The following is a 17,315-nucleotide window of genomic DNA, read 5'->3' as shown; positions in this document are numbered from 1 at the left end:
TATAAGCTAAAAAATTTAATAAAATATTTTTCAAGTGATGATATGCTTTTAGTCATCACCTAGGAGGTAAGTTTGACAGGCCATTTGTCATAAAAAGTTTGAAACCCTAGGTACTGAAATTATCCTTACTCCATTTATGTTTTATTATGTTCTTTATAGTCAAAATATGTTAGGTTAATCAGTGTTGTCGTGTGTTTTCTTACATCTGTTACTTAATATTTTTCCCTACATCTCTGCTAATATACATATATTTAGGGTCACTGTTAACTTCTTCCAACATGCTTAAACATACATTTCATTCACTACATAATCTAGACTAGAGTTCATCTTGATGCCTTTGTTTTCACATTTTTTTCATTAAAATAGACCAAGGCATATTTGGAGGAGTAAGCCATTTTTTTAAGAGGATAAATATAGTCCATATAAATGTAGTAGGATGCAATGAATTTACAAAAAAAAAGTAGAAAGTAATGCTACCTTTTGAGAATTAAACTAGTAAGGTACACATAAAGAGTGTGGTTAGAGACTTATTGTTGATATTAAGATAGGGAGTACTTGAATATTTACATAAAAAAGGAAATAATTTGGATATTTGTGGGGGGGGAGGAGATGTTATGGTGAATCACTGATGGCTGAGATCTCCTGGGAAAGGAGCCATATATCTGTATTTTTAACAAACTCTCCTTGTAATTCTTTTGTAAACTGTGGAGGTTTGTATGGAATTTGAGTCTGATATTTATATTTTGCTCATTTTGTTAAGTAAGTTTTCCTGAACTTTTAGGAAATGTCTTGGTTTAATTAGCCTGTCTTCACAGAGCTAGCTAGCTAACTTCACAGAGCTTTTTCTTCTATTTGTGTGTTTATATTTATTTTATTTATGTTTTTCCTTTCTTTGCTTCTCCTTAATGTGGATTCTTATTCTAGAAGGGAGCTCTAGTGGGTCAGGTTCGAGCTCATATGGGACAAACTGCTTCAGCCCCTCTGATGATCTTGCCTGGCACCCCTTGAATTCACTCACCTACTAATGTTGGGGAAAACCACTCAGTTTTAGCTGTTGTTCTCAAATAGGCCTGCTGCATATTCCAGGGACTATCTTTTGGCCATTTGGTATTCTCTCGTTTTCAGGTCAAACATCATTTTGCTTCTGTCAGACCTCATGTCAGTAATATACAAATTCCTGTGGTTGTTGGCAATTTGTCCCCACCTGTGGACATATCGTGGTTTGTAGGGATATCTCATCACATAGTTTTGTTGTAAATGTTCTCTGGGTGGTTTTGATTTTGCAGTTTAGTTACTTTGTCTAATTTTATGTGGGAATTCAAAACTATACAAAACTATACAAAACTATGCCATGATATTCTAAATTTATATTTGTAAACAGTTCTACAGGTGATTCTTGTATACCACTGCTTTAAATCATAGTGTTTTAGCTTTAGAGCCTACCATCAACTAACCTCAGTCTATGTCCCTCTTAGTTTCAACATATGGGAGAGAAAACCTGAGTAATTATTAGCCAGCAAAGGTTTGCTTGTCCTCAAGTCCTGTCATGGTCTAATCAGCAATGGGTGGCAACAGGAACTGATATACATTTTTGTGTAAGACTAAACACTACAAATCAGTAGAGGAAAAGGAAATGGCTGCTTAACATTTATTATAACTTTTATTCATAGTTTTCTCTGAAATATTAAAACGTGACTCAAAATACAAAGAAAACTTTTTTTCTCATGCTGTTGTCTTTGCCTGAACTCAGCCTGTGCCCCATCACTTTGCTGACTGATTCAAACTTTTTCTTCACGTGTCAGTCCTGATACTTCCTAGAAGACTTCCTTGACATATTCCTTTCCCTCAGTCTGAGTTACATGTTTTCTCATTCACCCGTCACATTTCAGTTTTTTGTCTGTTTGTTTCTCTTCAAATAAGACACTAAATTCCTTAGGGTAGGAACTGTACTTTTTCTCTCTGTATCTCTACCACCTGGTACAATATTTTCCATGTAGAAGGAACTGAGAATTATGAATGAGTAATTTATGAATGAATGAATGAACATAAATCATAAATAATTTTACCACTTAGCATTTATCATCGGTGGTTTAATGGTAGGCTAAATAATGTCCTCCAAAAGATATCTACTGCCTAATCTCTAGAACCTACAAATATGTTACTTAGTACAGCAAAAGTGTATTTGGAGATGTGATTAAGGATCCTGAGATAGAAAGATTATCCTGGATTATCTGGATGGGTCCTAAATATAATCAGAATGGTCCTTATAAGAAGGAGACAATGGGAAGTAGGAGATATGATGAGAGAAGGAAGAAGTTGGAGTAATGTGAAGAAGGGGCCACAGGCCAAGAAATGCAGGCAGCCTCTAGGAACTAAAATAGGCAAAGAAAAACATTTCTCTCTGAATGCTCCATAAGGAACACAAACCAGATGACCCATTGATTTTAGACTTTGGACCTTCAGTACTGTAATAGAATAAATTTCTATTGTTTTTTCCCACTCGGTTTGTGGTAATTCGTTACAGAAGCAAGAAGAGACCAATACACTGTTGTATTTTTCTTTCTCTTTCTGATCAATAACATATACTTCTATGTTATTGAATCAATTGACAATTGTTTTATGTCATGTGGAGAATATATTCTCAGTAAAGATTTGAAGACATTTTTCATTTTAATAACTGCATTTTGTAGATGAGTCTTCACAAGGTACTAAGGGATAGATTCTAGCCCCATAAATATGATAATCACTACCAGATTTTTTTTTCCTCTGAAATGTTTTTGCCACAAGCAAGCTTTTATCTTCTTCCTCACTGTTACTTTGTATTTTCAACATCTGACCTTCAGAGATTGAGGCATCTCCCAACATACATTAGACCACACAAGGGCACTTAATCATGTAAACAGTGAAATCAGTCTTACTGCTAATTTTTACCTAATGGCAAATTCCTTAGCTGTAAGTATTTTGATGGTGATGAAAGGAAATACTTTTTATTTTATTATTCCACAAGACACATTTCAATGTGAGAATCCCAACCTCTGTTGGTTGTAATTATAATTTAAAAATCTTGACTCTTTCTTTCTTTCTCGATTGCAGATACATTAGCATTACTTTGGAATATAATGCCACTCCAACTTCATTTTTCTCTTTGGAATGTGTAATGTAAGAAAAAAAAAAAGGATGATGCACCTAGCAATATTTTATCCATGAAAAGGACATTAATTTTTCCTTTTTGCTTTTATTATGTTATGAGCTATGTTGGAGGTAATGGATTACAGTGAAGCTGTTTTCACTGTGATTCATCAGTCTTGGGGGTGGGGTGACAACCAATCTGCTTTTAGTGATTGGTTTCTAAAAGACATGGCCTTTTGTGCCACGAAAAAATAAGTTAGTTTCTAAGCCTTGAGAATTTCACTTAACAAGAAGGCAGAAAATGTACTTATTGCCAATGAGTAATTAAGATGACAAAAAAAGGATATGGAATTGTTTAGGTTTCACCTCTTTTGCATAAATGAGGAATACAATGGTTTCTCACATAGTTACATATCCACAGGTTTTTTACCTGTAGAATTATTAAACACCAAAAGCAGCTTGTGGTTTGGAAGATTCCACGTTTACAAGAGCAGCCAAATAGAACTGTTTGATTTAAGTGGCTAATCCTAGATCCCTGGCTTAACTCTGAAAAAAAGGTTGAGATATAAATCTGATTTATAAATTATCCAGTTTAAATAATTGGTAATTGACTAAGCAGTTAAAACAGCTAGACTATCTTATTTTAATCTCTTAATCCTCCAAAGTTTAAAATGCTTTGATCATCACACGTGATAGACTCGGTCAGATACTAATGCCATTAATTCCTGTTGTTTTAGCAAGCTTTTATTTTTCTATTTATTTTTAACATCTTTCTTAGAGTATAATTGCTTTACAATGTTGAATTAGTTTCTGTGGTATAACAAAGTGAATCAGCTATATGTATACATATATCCCCATATCCCTTCTCTCTTGAGCCTCCCTCCCACCCTCATATCCCACCCCTCTAGGTGGTCACAAAGCACCAAGCTGATCTCCCTGTGCTATGCAGCTGCTTCCCACTAGCTATCTATTTTACATTTGGTAGTGTATATATGTCAATGCTACTCTCTCACTTCATACCAGCTTACCCTTCCCCTCACCCTGTGTCCTCAAGTCCATTCTCAATATCTGCATCTTTATTCTTGTCCTGGCCCTAGGTTCATCAGACCATTTTTTTTTTTTTTAGATTCCATATATATGTGTTAGCATATGGTATTTGTTTTTCTCTTTCTGACTTACTTCACTTTGTATGACAGACTCTAGCTCCATCTATCTCACTACAAATAACTCAATATTGTTTCATTTAATGGATGAGTGATACTGCATTGTATATATGTGCCACATCTTCTTTATCCATTCATCTGTCAATGGAAACTTAAGTTGCTTCCATGTCCTGGCTATTGTAAATAGTGCCACAATGAACATTGTGGTACATGGCCCTTTTTAAATTATGGCTTTCTCAGGGTATATGCCCAGTAGTGGGATTGCTGGGTCATACTGTAGTTCTATTTTTAGTTTTTTAAGGAACCTCCATACTGTTCTCCATAGTGGTTGTATCAATGTACATTCCCACCAAGAGTGCAGGAGGATTCCCTTTTCCCTACACCCTCTCCAGCATTTATTGTTTATAGATTTTTGGATGATGGCCATTCTGACTTGTATGAAGTGGTACCTCATTGTGGTTTTGATTTGCATTTCTCTAATGATTAGTGATGTTGAGCATCCTTTCATGTATTTGTTGGCAATCTGTATGTCCTCCATGGAGAAATGTCTATTTAGGTATTCCACTCATTTTTGCATTGGGTTGTTTTTTTTGATATTAAGCTACATGAGCTCCTTGTATATTTTGGAGATTAATCCTTTGTCAGTTACTTTTTTGGCAAATATTTTTTCCTATTCTGAGGGTATTCTTTTCATCTTGTTTATTATTTCATTTGCTTTTAAGTTTCATTAGGTCCCATTTGTTTATTTTTGTTTTTATTTCCCTTTCTCTAGGAGGTGGGTCAAAATGAATCTTTCTGTGATTTATGTCATGGAGTGTTCTACTAATGTTTTCCTCTAAGAGTTTTATAGTGTCCAGTCTTATATTTAGGTCTTTAATTCATTTTGAGTTTTTTTTTTGTTTGTTTATGGTGTTAGGGAGTGTTCTAATTTCATTCTTTTACATGTAACTGTCCAGTTTTCCCAGCATCACTTATTGAAAAGACTGTCTTTCCTCCATTGTACATTCTTGCCTTCCTTAGCAAAGATAAGTGTGCCATATATTTGTGGGTTTGTCTCTGGGCTTTCTGCCCTGTTCCATTGATCTATGTTTATGTTTTTATGCCAGTACCATACTGTCTTGATTACTTTAACTTTGTAGTATATTCTGAAGTCAGGGAGCCTGATTCTTCCAGCTCCATTTTTCTTTCTCACGATTGCTTTGGCTATTTGGGGTGTTTTGTGTTTCCATACAAATTGTGAAATATTTTGCTCTAATTCTGTGAAAAATGCCATTAGTAGTTTGAAAGGGATTGCATTGAATCTATAGATTGCTTTGGGTAGTATAGTCATTTTCACAATTTTGATTCTTCCAGTCGAAGAACATGGTATATCTCTCCATCTGTTTGTATTGTATTTCATCAGTGTCGTATAGTTTTCTGCATACAGCTCTTTTGTCTCCTTAGGTAGATTTATTCCTAGTTATTTTATTCTTTTTGTTGCAATGGTATATGAGAGTGTTTCCTTAATTTCTCTTTCAGATTTTTCATCATTAGTATATAGGAATGCAACAGATTTCTGTACATTAATTTTGTATCCTGCTACTTTACCAAATTCATTGATTAGCTCTAGTAGTTTTCTGGTAGCATCTTTAGGATTCTCTATGTATAGTATCATGTCATCTGCAAACAGTGACAGCTTTATGTCTTTGCCAATTTGGATTCCTTTTATTTCCTTTTCTTCTCTAATCACCATGGCTAAAACTTCTAAAACTATGTTGAATAATAGTGGTGAGAGTGGGCAACCTTGTCTTCTTCCTGATCTTAGAGGATATGGTTTCAGATTTTCACCATTGAGAATGATGTTGGCTGTGGGTTTGTCATAATATGGCCTTTATTATGTTGAGGTAAGTTCTCTCTATGCTCACTATCTGGAAAGTTTTTATCATACATGGGTGTTGAATTTTGTTGAAAGATTTTTCTGCATCTATTGATTTTATCATATGGTTTTATCCCTTCTATTTGTTAATATGGTGTATCACATTGATTGATTTGCATATATTGAAGAATTCTTGCATCCTGGGATAAACCCCACTTGATCATGGTGTATGATCCTTTTAATATGCTGTTGGATTCTCTTTGCTACTATTTTGTTGAGGATTTTTGCATTTATGTTCATTAGTAATAGTGGTCTGTAGTTTTCTTTTTTTGTGATATATTTGTCTGTTTTTGGTATCAGAATGGTGGCCTTGTAGAATGAGTTTGGGAGTGTCCCTCTCTCTGCTATATTTTGGAAGAGTTTGAGAAGAATAGGTGTTAGCTCTTCTCTAAATATTTGATAGAATTCACCTGTGAAGCCATCTGGTCCTGGGCTTTTGTTTGTTGGAAGATTTTTAATCACAGTTTCAATCTCAGTGCTTGTGATTGGTCTGTTCATATTTTCTACTTCTTCCTGTTTCAGTCTTGGAAGGTTGTATTTTTCTAAGAATTTGTCCATTTCTTCCAGTTTGTCTAATTTACTGGTATATAGTTTCTTGTAGTAATCTCTCATGATCCTTTGTATTTCTGCAGTGTCAGTTGTTCCTTCTTTTTCATTTCTAATTCTGTTGATTTAGGTCTTCTCTCTTTTTTTCTTGATGAGTCTGGCTAATGGTTTATCAATTTTGTTCATCTTCTTAAAGAACCAGATTTTAGTTTTATTGATCTTTGCTATTGTTTCCTTCATTTCTTTTTCATTTATTTCTGATCTGATATTTATGATTTCTTTCCTTCTACTATCTTTGGGTTTTCTTTTGTTGTTGTTCTTCTTCTTTCTCTAATTGCTTTAGGTGAAAAGTTAGGTTGTTTATTTGAGATTTTTCTTCTTTCTTGATATAGGATTGTATTGCTATAAACTTCCCTCTTACAACTGCTTTTTCTGTAGCCCATTGGTTTTGGGTCATCATGTTTTCATTGTCATTTGTTTCTGGGTATATTTTTGATTTCCTCTTCGATTTCTTCAGTGATCTCTTGGTTATTTAGTAGTGTATTGTTTAGACTCCATGTGTTTGTATTTTTTATAGATTATTTCCTGTAACTGATATCTAGTCTCATAGCATTGTTGTCACAAAAGATATTTGATACAGTTTCAATTTTCTTAAATTTACCAAGGCTTGATTTGTGACCCAAATATGATCTATCCTGGAGAATGTTCCATGAGCACTTGAGAAGGAAGTGTATTCTGTTGTTTTTGGATTGAATGTCCTATAAATATCAATTAAGTACATCTTGTTTAATGTATCATTTCAAGCTTGTGTTTCTTTATTTTTTTTTTTTCATTTTGGATGATCTGTCCATTGGTGAAAATGGGGTGTTAAAGTCCCCTACTATGATTGTGTTTCTGTCAATTTCTGCTTTTATGGCTGTTAGAATTTGCCTTATGTAGTGAGGTGCTCCTACATTGGGTGTATAAATATTTACAATTTTTATTTCTTCTTCTTGGATTGATCCCTTGATCATTATGTAGTGTGCTTCTTTGTCTCTTGTACTAGTCTTTATTTTAAAGTCTATTTTGTCTGATATGAGAATTGTTACTCTAGCTTTCTTTTGATTTCCATTTTCATGGAATATCTTTTTCCATTCCCTCACTTTCAGTCTGTATGTGTCCCAAGGTCTGAAGTGGGTTTCTTGTAGACCACATATATATGGGTCTTGTTTTTGTATCCATTCAGCCAGTCTATGTCTTTTGGTGGGAGTATTTAATCCATTTACATTTAAGGTAATTATTATTATTATTATTTTTTTTTTTTGCGGTATGCGGGCCTCTCACTGTTGTGGCCTCTCCCGTTGCGGAGCACAGGCTCCGGATGCACAGGCCCAGCGGCCATGGCTCACAGGCCCAGCCGCTCCGCGGCATATGGGATCCTCCCAGACCGGGGCACGAACCCATATCCCCTGCATCGGCAGGCGGACTCTCAACCACTGCACCACCAGGGAGGCCCTAAGGTAATTATTGATATGTATGTTCCTATTGCCATTTTCTTAATTATTTTGGATTTGTTATTGTAGGTCTTTTCCTTCTCTTGTGTTTCCTGCCTAGAAAAGTTCCTTTAGCAGTTATTGTAAAGCTGGTTTGATGGTGCTGAATTCTCTTAGCTTTTGCTTGTCTGTCAAGGTTTTAATTTCTCTATTGAATCTGAATGAGATCCTTGCTGGGTAGAGTAATCTTGGTTGTAAGTTTTTCCCTGTCATCACTTTAAATATGACCAGCTACTCCCTGCTGGCTTGCAGAGTTTCTGCTGAAAGTTCAGCTTTTAACATTATGGGGATTCCCTTGTACGTTGTTGTTTTTCCTTGCTGCTTTTAATATTTTTTCTTTGTATTTAATTTTTGATAGTTTGATTAATATGTGTCTTGGCGTGTTTCTCCTTGGAATTATCCTATATGGGACTCTCTGTGCTTCCTGGACTTGATTGATAATTTCTTTTTCCATGTTAGGGAAGTTGTCAACTGTAATCACTTCAAATATTTTCTCAGAACTTTTTTTTTTCTCTTCTTCTTCTGAGACCCCTATTATTCGAATATTGTTGCATTTAAAGTTGTCCCAGATGTCTCTGAGACTGTCCTCAGTTCTTTTCATTCTTTTGTCTTTATTCTGCTCTGCAGTAGTTATTTCCACTATTTTATCTTGTCCCTTATCCATTCTTCTGCCTCAGTTATTCTGCTATTGATTCTTTCTAGAGAATTTTTATTTTCATTTATTGTGTTGTCCATCTTTGTTTTTCTAGGTCCTTTTTAAACGTTTCTTGTATTTTCTCCATTCTATTTCCAAGATTTGGATCATTTTTACTATCATTACTCTGAATTCTTTTTCAGATAGACTGACTATTTCCTCTTCATTAGTTTCGTCTGGTGGGTTTTTACCTTGCTCCTTCATCTGCTCCGTATTTCTCTGTCTTATCATTTTGCTTAACGTACTGTGTCTGGGGTCTCCTTTTCACTGGCTGCAGGTTTGTAATTTCTGTTGTTTTTGGTGTTGCCCTCAGTGAGTGAGGCTGGTTCAGTGGGTTGTGTAGGCTTTCTGGTGGAGGGGACTGGTGCCTGTTTTCTGGTGGGTGGGGGTGGATGTTATTCTTCTGGTGGGCAGGGCTGTGTCTGGTGGTATGTTTTGTGGTGTCTATGAACTTAGTATGACTTTATGCAGCCTCTCTGCTAATGGGTGGAGTTGTGTTCTGTCTTGCTAGTTGTTTGGCATGCGGCATCCAGGACTGGAGCTTGCTGGCCATTGGGTTGAGCTGTTTTTTTTTGTGTTGAGATGGAAATCTCTGGGACAGCTATCGCTGATTGATATTACATGGGGTCTGGAGGTCTCTGGGGGTCAATTTCCTGACTTGGCTCTCCCACCTCGTAGGCTCAGGCCTGACACCAGGCTGGAGCGCTAAGACCCTGCCAGCCACATATCTCAGAAGAAGAGGAAGAAGAAAAGAAACAAACAAACAGAACCCCAAACCAAGTTGTAAAAGCAAAACTAAACAGACAAAATCATGCAAAGATACATACGCACACATACTCATAAAAATAAAACAAACAAACAACAAAAAGAAAAACTGAACAATCAGAACCCTAAGACAAATTGTAAAAGCAAACCTAAACAAACAAAATCACAGAAAGAAACATACACATACACACACAAAAAGTGCAAAAACGAAAAAGATATTAAAGAATTTTAAAAAAGAAAAAAAAATGTGTGCAACCAAACCAATAAACCAATCCACAAGTGATAACAAGCAATAAAAACTAAACTAAGATCAACATAAAAACAAGAAACAAATCAGGTGCAGAAGCAAACCCCAAGTCTACAGTTGCTCCCAAAGTCCACCATCTCAATTTTGGAAACATTTGTTGTCTATTAAGGTATTCCACAGACGCAGCGTTCATCAGGTTGATTGTAGGGAGTTAATCCGTTGCTCCTGAGGCTGCTGTGAGAAATTGCTCTTTCTCTTCTTTGTTCTCACAGCTCCTGGGGTTCAGCTTTAGTTTGGCCCCATCTCTGTGTGTAGGCTGCCCTCAGGCATCTGTTCCCCACCCAGACAGGAGGGTGTGAAAGCAGTGGCTGCTTAGGGCTCTCTTGCTCACTCAGGCCAGGGAGATGGAGGGGTATGGTAGTATTAATTGGAATGTGGAGCGAGCCTGTGGCAGCAGAGGCCAGCATGTCATTGCTACAGCCTGAGGTATGCCGTGTGTTCTCCCAGGGATGATGTCCCTGGATCTCGGGACCCTGGCAGTGGAGGGCTGCACAGTCCCCCGGGGGATGTGGGCAGTGACCTGCACTTTCACACAGGATTTTTGGTGGCAGCGGCAGCAGCATTAGCATTTCATGCCCGTGTCTGGGGTCTGAGCTGTTCGCCTCAGCTCTTGCCTGTCCCTGGAGCTCACTTAGGTGCTGCTGTGCCTTCTGTGGGCACACAGAGCAGGAATCCCCTCTCCTCTCACTCCCCAAAACAGTGGTCGCTTGACACTTAGGCAGGATTTTCCCTGACTCCCTCCCAGCTAGCTCTGGCGCACTAGCCCCCTTCAGGCTGTCTTCATACAGCCAACCCCAATCTGACCTCTGAAGCCTGAGACTCAGCTCCCAGCCCCCACCTGCCCCAGTGGGCAAGCAGACAAGCCTCTTGGGCTGGTGAGTGCTGATCAGCACCAATCCTCTGTGTGGGCATCTCTCCACTTTGCCCTCTGCACCCCTGTTACTGCACTCTCCTCCATGGCTCCGAAGCTTCCCCACCCTGCACACCCCCCATCTCCGCCCATGAAGGGCCTTCCTAGTGTGTGGAAACTTTTCCTCCTTCACTGCTCCTTCCCAGAGGTGCGGGTCCCATCCTTAATCTTTTGTCTCTGTTTTTTCTTTTTTCTTTTGCCCTACCCAGGTATGTGGGGATTTTCTGGCCTTTTGGGAAGTATGAGGTCTTCTGCCAGCATTGAGCAGGTGTTCTGTAGGAGTTGCTACACATGTAGATGTATTTTTGATGTATTTGTGGGGAAGAAAGTGATCTCCACATCTTACTCCTCCACCATCTTGAAGGTCTCTAGCAAGCTTTTAAATTCTTCATATTATTCATTTTTCCATTCTATTGAGTCCTCTTATTAGCCTAATTTTTTTCACTCTTTTTGCAAAGTTTAAAATATCAGAGGTTATAAGCTATATGCTTAGGACCCCAAAGTGAGTCTTTTTCAACTGAGTCTTTTCACCTTTAAGCTCTAAAAAGACACCTGAAATTGGATTCTGGAAGATTAAGTTTCACAGATTTTCTCTAAGAAAACAGAGTGATCCTTCCTATAACTGCAACCTACCTTTGGACAATTTCTCACTGCTTATTTTCTTTTAGATTATATTCCTATTGTCAAAGCAATGCAAACAGTGATATGCCTCCAGCTTACAATTTCATAGACGAACTTGGAAAGGGAAAATTTAAATGGCTGGGAAGGATTGGATGACAATTACTGAAAGCTACCTACCCACCATACCTCTTTTGGTATCCTACCTCATTTTTGTAACCCCTTTGGGTTTCAACAAAATTTCTTGATTATTAATTGAAATATTAAGATGATTATTATGTGAATTAGTCATTATTTGAAAAGAAAGAAGTCTGTTCCCTTTAAGATTTGTAATGTATTTCTTTGAATAGGTAATGTATAATTATGCAGTATTTCTGATGAGAGATATATGAGTTAGAAACCATGATCATCCTGATGAGGCTTCCTACAGTTCTACCAAGTTGACCCCTTTATGATCCTTGTTAGTCTTATTTGAGAAAGTACACATTCATTTCATTATTTTAACTTTGACATGTTTCATTATACCTGAAAATTAGATCCACCAGTAGTGGGTAAATTTTATAGATTTAACAATTTTCTAAATGCAATTTGCATTTACACAAATTGAGTCAAAGCAACCCAAATCCTTTAATGAAAAGCTAAAAATAAAGTAAGTATTACTTCCTCCACACTCCCAAAAAAGGGCATTTAAAATGCCTCTTAAGATTATAAGAGAAATAAATAGTTCTTTTTTCTTAAGCTTATTCATACTGGGCCACTGAAAATGAGGCATTTTATCTTTGGGAATTTAATGAACAAATCATTTTTTTCATGTATTAAAGTGACTACTCTCTCAATCTCTTTAAGGCAGGGAAAGCTGGATGGTGGAGTTGTTAAGGACTTTGGCTTTGGCATCAAACTCTGTCTGATCCAGGCTCCATCATTTCATCTGGGCAAACTACCTCATCTCTGTTCCTCTTCTGTTAAAAAAAAAAAAACTCACTTGTGTATTATGAAGATTAAATAAGATAGTCCATATAAAGCACTTGGTATATTGTGTGGCACAAAGCAAGAACTCAATATGTTAGATATATTTATTATTCATGATAACATAATTCATGGTCATACACTGGCATTCCAAATCTGGTATCAGAATGTAAAATATTCACAACAAATATCCTAATTAGCTAACTTCCTGTTCTGTTCTATGGAGATACAAGTTCATAAAATAGAAAAAAGGGAAAAGCCATTGAATTTTTGCATTATAAAAACAGGTTAAACTAAGGATTCCTTTGAATTATTAGTCCTCCCAATGTTTTTAAAATATGACTCAATTTACAAAAATACAGCTTAGAAAAAAACTTCTGGAATTGAACTGTTGTGTGGAAGTGGTACACCTCTTTTGAGAATGTACTGGTGTTATTTTTTTACTTGTTTTGATGGTGATTGTCCTGCCAGGTTTTGGGTAAACCTCCATGAAGAATTCAAGTTATTTGTTGTCATATTTCAGGCTCCCATTTTATCTGTCTTTAAAACAGAATTAATTTGTTGTTCATTCTTCCTCTAAAATGAGAAGTCTGATGGTTTGGAAGAAAATTAATAGAGCAGGTTTTCCGGCTCAAACAGTGCCATAGTCCCCTCTGTGTGGATATTTAGATGAGTCTAAATATTATGCTGGGAACCACAACGTTTCTAATTTCTCCTGCATCATTCCTTTTGCCTAGAATTGTGCTTTTATACAATCATTAAAATAAAACGTTCTCACTGATTAAGCCATGTTTTCCTAAAGATAACTATTATATTTTTATTAGTTTTTTCCTTTGGAAAAATGTTAATAACATCTGGGTAGGAGGGTCTGAAGCTTATACAATTCCAAGAAATATATTTTATATAGTTTATAAACTAAAAGAACAAAGAAAGAAACGTGTAAAATTCTTTTGGAGATAAATTTTTAAGAAACTTGAATTGCTTTGTGAATTACTCTGATTTACATAATTTGATAAAGTAAATGATTTGTACTTTTTCACAATCCACTTTCAGTAGGACTTGAAACTGACATTTCTGAGTCTGATTTAAAGATCTTCCTATGGTCTAGTGGAATATACCAAGTGGTACATAAAATATACATTCTGAGAAATTCTCAGAGCTCATGAGTTTAACCTTGTATATCTAAATTTCACTTCCTTCTACCATTTTCTATGTTCTTGATATCTTTACTACCATTTTTACTATTATTTATTGAGAGTCTATATTGTAATAAATGTTTTAAGCTTTTTTCCTCATTTACTCCTCACAGTAAAATTTGTGCTAGACATTATTCTCATTCAGAAGATGAGATCAATAAAACTTCAACTAGTAAATAATTTGCATGATGTTATACAGCTACTAATTGATGGAGCCAGGCTTCAAACCTTCTAATTGCAATGCAACTTGAATAAGTTTCTGTATCTTGAGAATACTGTTAGTCATTGAACAGAGAGACAAGACATACAGAACTACTACCCTCTCGATCTAAATTACGATGTAGGTGATATAACAGAGAGATCTCAGAGAGTTTTCATGGAGTCATTCAAAACATTTTCACCCAGGAGATGGCAACTGGGTGAGTCTTGACAAATGTGTGTTTACCAGTAAATCGATGGTTTCAGAAAAATTGTCCAAGGCATGGAAATGGGCAAAAGATATTATTAGATGTCCTTTCAGGGGAGTGCTAAGTGATATTTAGTGGTCAGGACTGTGTACCTTTGTTTAACTTTCTATTGACAAGGTTATTTTCAAATCTGAAGGGGTAGGAGTTAACTTTTAGGAAACTGAGAGTCACACAACTCATTCATATTCATAGGAATAAAAATATTTTTTCCAGTAAAGATAGAATTGATTTCTATCCAGTACAAATAGTAACCTAAACATTTCATTTCATCACCCTAAGGTATATGGGATACTAACTGGTCTGAATATATGCAAGCTTATTTCAGCTTTCCTAAATATTGTGAGTGTGTGTGTGTGTAGGCCCAGTGCCCATTAGATAGGTAGATAGATAGTAAATAGATATAGATATGTAAATATATCTGTATATCTGTATATCTTTTCTTCCTATTTCCTTTTGATGGTATTGACATTTTACTAGTTCTCTCATTAAATAGTGAGTTTAATAAAATCTTTTCTCAGGTGTTTATATTCACATGAGAGTCATATTTTTAACTTTTTTTTTTTCATTAAGTTCCATTTTATTTTTTTATTTTTTTTTTATTTTACAAATTTAATCAGTTATACATATACATATGTTCCCATATCCCCTCCCTTTTGTGTCTCCCTCCCACCCTCCCTATCCCACCCCTCCAGGCAGTCACAAAGAACAGAGCTGATCTCCCTGTGCTATGCGGCTGCTTCCCACTAGCTATCTACCTTACGTTTGGTAGTGTATATATGTCCATGCCGCTCTTTCACTTTGTCACAGCTTACCCTTCCCCCTCCCCATATCCTCAAGTCCATGCTCTAGTAGGTCTGTGTCTTTATTCCTGTCTTACTCCTAGGCTCTTGATGACATTTTTTTTTCTTAAATTCCATATATATGTGTCAGCATACAATATTTGTCTTTCTCTTTCTGACTTACTTCACTCTGTATGACAGACTCTAGGTCCATCCACCTCATTACAAATAGCTCAATTTCATTTCTTTTTATGGCTGAGTAATATTCCATTGTATATATGTGCCACATCTTCTTTACCCATTCATCCGATGATGGACACTTAGGTTGTTTCCATCTCCGGGCTATTGTAAATAGGGCTGCTATGAACATTATGGTACATGTCTCTCTTTTTTTTTTTTCTATTTTTTTTATTAGTTTCTGCTTTATAACAAAGTGAATCAGTCATACATTTACATCTGTTCCCACATCCCCTCCCTCATGCATCTCCCTCCCTCCCACCCTCCCCATCCCTCCCCTCCAGGCGGTCACAAAGCACCGAGCTGATCTCCCTGTGCTCTGCGGCTGCTTCCCACTATCTATCTACCCTATGTTTGGTAGTGTATATATGTCCATGCCTCTCTTTCCTTTGTCACAGCTTACCCTTCCCCCTCCCCATATCCTCAAGTCCATTCTCAAGTAGGTCTGTGTCTTTATTCCCATTTTACCCCTTGGTTCTTCATGACATTTTTTTTCTTATATTCCATATATATGTGTTAGCATACGGTATTTGTCTTTCTCTTTCTGACTTACTTCACTCTGTAGGACAGACTCTAGGTCCATCCACCTCATTACAAATAGCTCAATTTCATTTCTTTTTATGGCTGAGTAATATTCCATTGTATATATGTGCCACATCTTCTTTACCCATTCATTCGATGATGGACACTTAGGTTGTTTCCATCTCCGGGGTATTGTAAATAGGGCTGCTATGAACATTTTGGTACATGTCTCTTTTTGAATTATGGTTTTCTCAGGGTATATGCCCAGTAGTGGGATTGCTGGGTCATATGGTAGTTCTATTTGTAGTTTTTTAAGGAACCTCCATACCGTTCTCCATAGTGGCTGTACCAATTCACATTCCCACCAGCAGTGCAAGAGTGTTCCCTTTTTTCCACACCCTCTCCAGCATTTATTGTTTCTAGATTTTTTGATGATGGCCATTCTGACTGGTGTGAGATGATATCTCATTGTAGTTTTGATTTGCATTTCTCTAATGAGTAAAGATGTTGAGCATCCTTTCATGTGTTTGTTGGCTGACTGTATATCTTCTGTGGAGAAATGTCTATTTAGGTCTTCTGCCCATTTTTGGATTGGGTTGTTTGTTTTTTTGCTATTGAGCTGCATGAGCTGCTTATAAATTTTGGAGATTAATCCTTTGTCAGTTGCTTCATTTGCAAATATTTTCTCCCATTCTGAGGGTTGTCTTTTGGTCTTGTTTATGGTTTCCTTTGCTGTGCAAAAGCTTTTAAGTTTCATTAGGTCCCATGTGTTTATTTTTGTCTTTATTTCCATTTCTCTAGGAGGTGGGTCAAAAAGGATCTTGCTGTGATTTATGTCATAGAGCGTTCTGCCTATGTTTTCCTCTAAGAGTTTGATAGTGTCTGGCCTTACATTTAGGTCTTTAATCCATTTTGAGCTTATTTTTGTGTATGGTGTTAGGGAGTGATCTAATCTCATACTTTTACATGTCCCTGTCCAGTTTTCCCAGCACCACTTACTGAAGAGACTGTCCTTTCTCCACTGTACATTCCTGCCTCCTTTATCAAAGATAAGGTGACCATATGACCGTGGGTTTATCTCTGGGCTTTCTATCCTGTTCCATTGATCTATCTTTCTGTTTTTGTGCCAGTACCATACTGTCTTGATTACTGTAGCTTTGTAGTATAGTCTGAAGTCAGGGAGCCTGATTCCTCTGGCTCCATTTTTCGTTCTCAAGATTGCTTTGGCTATTCGGGGTCTTTTGTGTTTCCATACAAATTTTGAAATTTTTTGTTCTAGTTCTGTGAAAAACGCCATTGGTAGTTTGATAGGGATTGCATTGAATCTGTAGATTGCTTTGGGTAGTAGAGTCATTTTCACAATGTTGATTCTTCCAATCCAAGAACATGGTACATCTCTCCATCTATTTGTATCATCTTTAATTTCATTCATCAGTGTCTTATAATTTTCTGCATACAGGTCTTTTGTCTCCTTAGGTAGGTTTATTCCTAGATATTTTATTCTTTTTGTTGCAATGGTAAATGGGAGTGTTTCCTTGATTTCACTTTCAGATTTTTCATCATTAGTAT

This window comes from Mesoplodon densirostris, chromosome 2 (assembly GCF_025265405.1).
Source record: "Mesoplodon densirostris isolate mMesDen1 chromosome 2, mMesDen1 primary haplotype, whole genome shotgun sequence".
NCBI lineage: Eukaryota > Metazoa > Chordata > Mammalia > Artiodactyla > Ziphiidae > Mesoplodon > Mesoplodon densirostris.
This window is presented reverse-complemented; position numbering follows the sequence as displayed.